Raw genomic sequence first — 7,493 nt, forward strand, 5'->3', positions numbered from 1 at the left:
CATCCACATGAATTGCAGGACCCAAGGTTTCCCATCAGAACATTGCCCAAAGCATCACACTACCTCTGCCGGCTTGCCGGGCTATGCAGCCCCATACAAAACCAACTGCGATCCACTGTGTGTTCTGACACCTTTCTATCAGTACCAGCATGAACTTTTTCAGCAATTTGAGTTACAGTAGCTCATCAGTTGCATTGGACCACACGGGCCAGCCTTCAACCTCCACATGCATCAGTGAACCAGGTCCCCATCACATCATTTGTGTTTAAATGTTTTCCCTCTTCTGCCCGCATTTGTGGATCATTGTTGTTGTCATTGGATGTCGTCGTGTGTATTGCCGTTACGTGTTAGTTCATCATACCTGTTGCCTACGTTCGTTTTGCTGCTGAAGTCAGCCCTTTTCTTTCATTGTGTTTTTTGTTGTGCTAGGTGTTTGTTTAATTAAAAGATCAACACCGATACTAAGTATCTTTAGTTTAGTGTTTAACGTTACCGTACCTTTTGTTAAAACGGTAGTACATAAAAATAAAGTTTAACGTTTAAATGCCAGTACAAATTGCTTTTGATAATTAGCTAGATACCTCACAAGCTAACGGCAGTCTAGCTAGCTAGCTAACGGAACCGAACCGGACCTGTCATATTAGCTAACAGTTGTTAGCTTGGTTGCCGTCACCGGCATTTCTTTTATAAATCACTAGATAAGTTGTACAGACTAAAGTAACGTTAACATTATTTCACATCTTTTTTGACAGGGACTAAGGAACAAACGGAGACGTTTATATGTCTCCGTTTAGAAAAACAGCAGCTGTTTACCGGGGGAAGGACACCGCGGCCAACGGATATCGGTGAGAAGCTACACTATTGTTTAATGTTCAGAAGTAATAGCTGTGTAATCTGCTTTTTATTCACACAGGCTTATTTTGGAGAAGATGGGGATCGGAGGGTCACCCACACCCAGGCCAAGAAGAAGTGGGACGATCTGAAGACCAAGTACAAGGTGGGAGATATTGTACTTTGGGGATATTAATGTATGGACAATTGTTATGCACATCTTAATGTAACTTGTGATTTTTTGAAGTAAGCCTTGGATGTAAACCTGACAGACTTGGGCCAGCTGACAGTAAGTTTAGATGTAGTGTTGTGTACTATAGTAGTAATACATCATCACAACAACCTTTTGATCTTCACTGTTGTAGGAATGCAAGTGTCCTGCTACAGGTCAGGGGACAGAGGATGGCAAGGCGACGGCAGCAACTTGGCCCTGGTTTGCCCTCATGGACGAGGCATTAGGGCAGTCTGCGGCAGTCTCGCCCCCCTGCCTTATTGCCTCGATCCAAGAGGACAAACCAGGGCCAAGCACTGCACAAGAGGTAGAGGAAGGGAGAGATGAGGAGGAGCAGGAGGAGCGAGCCACATGCAGCAGCAGAGAGAGAGCAGGGAACAGAGGAGAGAAGAGGAGAAGGGAGAGAGTGGATCCATTCCTACAGCTACTGAAGGAGGACATAAAATACCAGAGGGAGGCAGATGAGAGGAGGGAAGCAGAGACCAGAGAGAGGTCAAATAGATTTTTTTCATTGTTGGAGAGGTTGGCGGAAAAATAAAGTAAATTAAATTTAACTGGTTTTGTCTTTGCCCTTTTTAAAATTATTTAATATTTAATGTCCATTTTTAAAAAGCGTATTGTTCTTTAGACTGCAATAGAAACAACATGGTAAGTAACAAATAACTAGCATGTGAAGTCTAGAACAATGTATTGAACAATATCTTCAACCTTACTTACGTTTTGTGGTTAGATATTCCAAGCTCTACAAAAAACTATTTATTCTTGGTTATAAAAAAATATTTATTTAAACATTTAAATATTGACAACTATTTACATGAAGCAAAACCATTCAAACATCATTCTCATAACATTCTCATATCTACAACTATATACAACAAGACCAACAACAAGAAGCGGCCATCAGCTACAGCTGCTTCAAGACTGCAGACAGAAGAAGAACGTTTAGGTTAGTCCAGTGATAATCTAATCTGTCCTGTAAGATGATAATTGTATCTAAAATATCTAAAACAGTTGCAGCATATTTAATATTGTATCAAGAAGGTAAATTAAATGTACTTAATGTACTAGTAATGTACCTTCTTGACTGTGTGTGGGTGTTTACCAATGGTGTTGTTAAATTACTTCATATGCTGGTTACAGTGTTACAGTAGTTTGTGGATAATTGCTAGCTGGTAACTTTGAAGCATGTTATGTCTTTATAGTCATAGAAACAAAATTATTAATTTTATGTACTTGTGTCATCTTCCACACTAATTATTAACCTGGGAAAAATAATCGAGGTCCAGAGGTGCCTCATGCAGTGCAGACACCTCGTTGGTCAGCGCAGCTCGCCAAGCAGCTCCACTCCGGCTCTCCCCACCATCGCGCTCCAGAGGTAGCTGGTTGTCGTCGTCCTCCACAGCCTCTTCCAGCTCATCCCCAACACCAACACAAATGTTGTGTAAAATTACACACGCCGTCACTACCTGTGCACAAGGAAGAGCAAAAGAAGACAAGACTTTGTTGAGATATGAAAAAAACAGATGTAGTGTGACTGTGCACCGTAGGTAGAGGCATACAGAAGACCCTGGAGACAACTCAGTAGGCTGAACCGGTGGCCAGCCAGAACAGGAACACGAGTGTCTCCAGGGTCGGCCCCCACCCGTGCTGACTGTCAGTCTTCAGGACCACCATCAGGTGCTGCATGGCGTCTGTGCCCAGCCTGAAGTCCGGGCGGGTGTCCTCCCCTCCATAGTACCGTTGCAGCACCGGTACCGAGGCATTAATGGCACAGTAGTGCCGCGTCTGAACATGAAGAATAGAGGAAGGGTTCAGTTTTGCCATTTATTAATATAATAATACTTAATAATATATAATTTGTTAAACTATTAAACATATCATCACAAAACTGATTTGCGGTGGGCGGGGGGGACTTAAACCTGTTCCCTTTTACTGGTTCATTAACACCATCTGTTCACCTTGTCATTTTTACTTCATATAGCCTTTTTTTGTTGATCACATATTGTTGATCACAACAATCATAGTAGTTATTTTTCTCCATACGGTGATGACAAAAACAAGTGTTGCGTTTATATTTTTGTTCAGTGTATTTCAAGTAAATATTTCCTCAAATATAATTAAACTGTCTTGTCCCATTGGAGTTTTTTTTGCAGTGCACTGTCTCACTGCTCTTCAGGGGCACTCTGTCTCTCTGTTGGTTCAGTCTGTCTCACTGCTCTTCTGGGGCACTCTGTCTCTCTGTTGGTTCAGTCTGTCTCACTGCTCTTCTGGGGCACTCTGTCTCTCTGTTGGTTCAGTCTGTCTCACTACTCTCTGGGCTGTTCAGTCTTCCAGCTCCTGTCGGCCGTCCCTCAGCCTGCTCTTCCTCCAGCACCTCCACCTAAGCTACAGTCACTGGCTCACTAGCTAACAATTAATTTTCCAAAAGTGAAATCTTTATTGTATGAAGTTGCCAGAGAGGGCTATTGAAAATAATGAATTAATACTTAACCCTCTGAGTACTACGCTTAAAATGTTTGGGTGTCACTACTTTTATATTTGGGCTTATAAACAATATGTAATGTGAATCAATCATTGTGTATTTGGCATCAAATTATTCCAAATTACCTCAGCTAATATAAGCTTGCATGTTAATGTTCTTGTAAGGTACTGTTTTAGGGGAAAATGCACAATTAAGTAAATAATTTCATAAGCAAAATCAGATTTTTTCTATATATCATTGAATTCTGACCATAACACACTCATATGGAGTGATACTCCCAATACAAATGTTCTGTGCAAACACAATGCACATTTGTGTAAGAAAAGGCTTCACAATGAATGTGAACAGAAAAATGAAATAATTTGCCTTTTGTCCAACATGTTTTTGACACAATTTTTCATTGAAATCAACCACCCCGGTACCTCAACCCAAAAACATTCCAAAAACACTTTTCAAACCCTTTTTCTTACACAAATATGCATTGTATCACAATAAAAGTGAACAGAACTATTAAATAATAATTCACCTTATGTGCATACAGGACAATATGATTATGACACCCATAATTATTTTCTATATGATTGAATTCAGACCACACACAGCCATGTGAAACAGATCTCCCATTCCAAATACGCAAAGCAGACAATATCTATAATGATTACATTTGTATTACATTATTTCATGATAAATAGGTTATTAGATATTACTTACCAGACTGTACTTGCGTTAGCATTAGCCTGTTGTTAGCATTCGTCCTTTGTTGTCTGGTAACTCAGCTATCCAACGTTTGATAACCATAACGGACTATGGCTACATTTAGTAAAAGTGTTTTTACGTTTTGCCATTTTATACTAATAATAATACTTATAAAACTGTTGAAAACACAAATCCTTTCTTTGTCTTTTCAACAAGTTAGCGTTACGCAAGGACACAATGCTAAAACGTTCGCTAATGCTAAGTTAGCATGCTAGCTAAGCTGACATACTGCTACAACCTCTTCTACAGTCAGAATGAGCAAATGAAGAAAACAAAACTTACGTCCCACCCAGCAACCTTATGATTGGATCAAACACGCAACAGATACCTTCCCCAGATTGGGTAAAATAAACTATTCTGCATGGCAACAGCCTTCCATTGGATGCTGTCACTCAACAGCCCATCCATTGGTCAGGTGCACAAGGTTTTGGTTTCATTTGGACAGGATGACAACAACAAGGAAATATGCCAAGTAAACACAAAGCGCATCTGCGTTTTCATCGGACTCTCGTTGAAACAGCAAAGTAAACAGAATCTCTCTATTACAAACCGTTTTGAAAATATGTAATACTATGTAATTGTTATGCAAATACGCCCCGGGCGTGGGCGCTACCGCCTAATCCGTCCTCAGAGGGTTAATATAAAAAAAAAATATTAAAAAGTTTTGTTAGTGAAATGTTTAGGATTTGTGGTCACCTTGCTAACCTTGTTGAGAGGTGAAGAATTTTACTATTTACTGTTTTTTCCATGGTTTCACAGGACAAATTGGAACCTGTTATCTAGTATACTATTATTCATTATTCACTTGCTTAGTTGTGCTCCTCAGTACTGCCCAAGGGTTTCCATAGTAGAAAAATCCCTGAGTATGACAATACAAGTCTCTCACAAAGGATGGACTAGCCATCTGGAGCGTCTCTTGGTAATAGGGGCCGATGCAACACAAAATATAAATAACCAAGTTCTGGGTGTCTGACTGGCCCAGGCAAGTGGACTCACAGCTCACTTCCCTTGAAGAGAAAGCTTAAAAGTCGGTAACTATTCTTTTTATAATGGACTTGGATTGCAATCACCTTTGTTTTAAATAGCCTACCGGGCACATGTCCCTGAAGAGGAGGTTTAAGGCTGAACATTTACCACTTCTCATCAACACTAAAGTCAGTAGGCTGAAAGGAAAGTTTGACCATGCAAAGACATTCCAGACTAGCGAGGGATCTGCATGCTTGTTGTACTGCTGAGTCATAGTAAGTACATTGCTGTCTGCATGCTTTATCATCCTGTTTAATCACCGTTCAGTTAGTGAAACATCCTTGATATCCTCTCATTTCCCCTTTAAATCTCTGTTTATGTACATCCAACCCCAGCTGGTTTATTAGTGATCATTCTACAGATGTCAAAATGATTCACAACATTACACCATTTGGTGGATGCATTATACAAAGTGACTAACAGTACCATGAGTGCTTATATTTTTAGCATGGGTTGCCTGGGTGGGCATCAGGACCTAAAGACTTGATATAGTTATTTATTGAATTATCATCTGCAGTACAGTGATTACTTCTCAAGCTTGTGTCTGTGTTTTGTTGGGGAGGATTCAACCCCTGTCAATGTCCATGTGAAGGTTCTGCACAACCAATACAGCAATACACCACCTGACATCCTGACTGTTAAGGACCGAAAGAAGCAAACATTTCCTCTGAGGCATCTGGAAATTGCAGAAGGAATTGCTTTTAACAACGAGTGGAGCAAAATGACCTACATATTACAGTAACATTTTATGCTGCTATATATGTTAGCAAGGCTAATATCCCAACAGTACTACCAAACGTGCTGATTTTTTCTCAGGGGAAATCGCCATTAGCAAATCTATACATGGAGGATAGAGAGGATGTCCTGGTTGAGGATCTACCAGGTACTGACAATAACCTGTGTTAGTTGGGACTTTATGTACATAGATTTACTTAGCAGGATTCTAAATCCACTTGTTTATGGTAGCATTTGCGTTCTCCAGCCATACAACTGACACACTGGGATTGGAGGAACACAACCACAATTATCGTTTAGTACTAATGATAAAGAGCATCAAGTCATATGGGAATACATTTTCATTTGACATATAACAGTATTTTCGAGCAAAGTTATAAACCCGCTAACAAAAGGTGTTAACTATGTTTGATATGGAAATGCATCTGTGTTAGCTATTCATGCTCATTTATGTGTCGATCATGCACGAGGCAAAGTTAGTTTGCTAAATTTGCTAAAACCCCTCTCAACATCTGCCCAGACCGGAGTAATTTGATGTTATTATTAAACATGAAATAAGTATATAGCCTCATTGCAACAAGCAAAGTTGTGAAATCCTGTATTAGACACGGATTTCATACACATGCTGAAAATAATAAAGAATGTATATAGCTCATTAGTTCAGACATTATTCAGCAACAAGCAAAGAAATGCTATCATGCTTAGGCTGGACAGATGAAAAACTGAACAATGCTGTTTCCTCTTCGTCATGGAGGCCAGTTTCATATTACCTTATATTCAAGTTGCTTTCTGTGGTTTTAAATAAATCGCCAGAAAATAGGCCTAATTTTGTGGCTTTTTTCTCCCTGGCTCATCCTATGCTGAAAACAGCACTGTTAGCTAGCTAGCTACTACTGTATCAAGTCAAAATGTAACAGCTACTGACTGTACTGTAGGTAGATAAGCATCTTAGTTAATGGTAAGTGTTAGCTAGCTACTCACCCCTGGATTTATTTTGCCTCCTCGTCAAAAATGTGTATTCCGACTTCTGTCATTAAAAGTCTAAAAGAGACATTTTTGACACTTTGTCCAGCAAGACGCCAGGCCCCCATGATAATGATAGTGAGAAAAGAAAAATGCTGGTAGTGAGGTGTCGGTTATTTTTGACGGGCAACTTGAGAGCAAGTCGTTCTACTGCCCCCAGCTGGCAGTCTTTAGTCATATGCGCAATATAAAGACATGCATACGGGAAGCCGTTTGATCATACATTTATAGGTTTTTATATGTCAAAAATTAAATTCAATTTATTTTATCAATCACTTTATTTTAATATCAACAATTACATTTTATATTTAAAAAATACAATGACTGAAATCATCAACTGTAAATGTTGTATTGTATATCAAAATAATTATGAATATAGCCTATGCAAAACGGCCTGTCACACATGCT

The 7,493-nt window shown here is 39.5% G+C and overlaps 1 long non-coding RNA gene across 1 annotated transcript; it reads left to right on the top strand.

The window, feature by feature from the left end:
- The first annotated feature begins 831 nt into the window (after window positions 1–831).
- Window positions 832–6,045, top strand: LOC117594479. Its single transcript, XR_004575730.1, has 4 exons — window positions 832–845; window positions 914–997; window positions 5,387–5,542; window positions 5,920–6,045. It is a non-coding gene; the product is annotated as an uncharacterized LOC117594479 (long non-coding RNA).
- Window positions 6,046–7,493: the final 1,448 nt, after the last annotated feature.

The sequence above is a fragment of the Esox lucius genome, chromosome 5 (assembly GCF_011004845.1).
Source record: "Esox lucius isolate fEsoLuc1 chromosome 5, fEsoLuc1.pri, whole genome shotgun sequence".
NCBI classification, from domain to species: domain Eukaryota; kingdom Metazoa; phylum Chordata; class Actinopteri; order Esociformes; family Esocidae; genus Esox; species Esox lucius.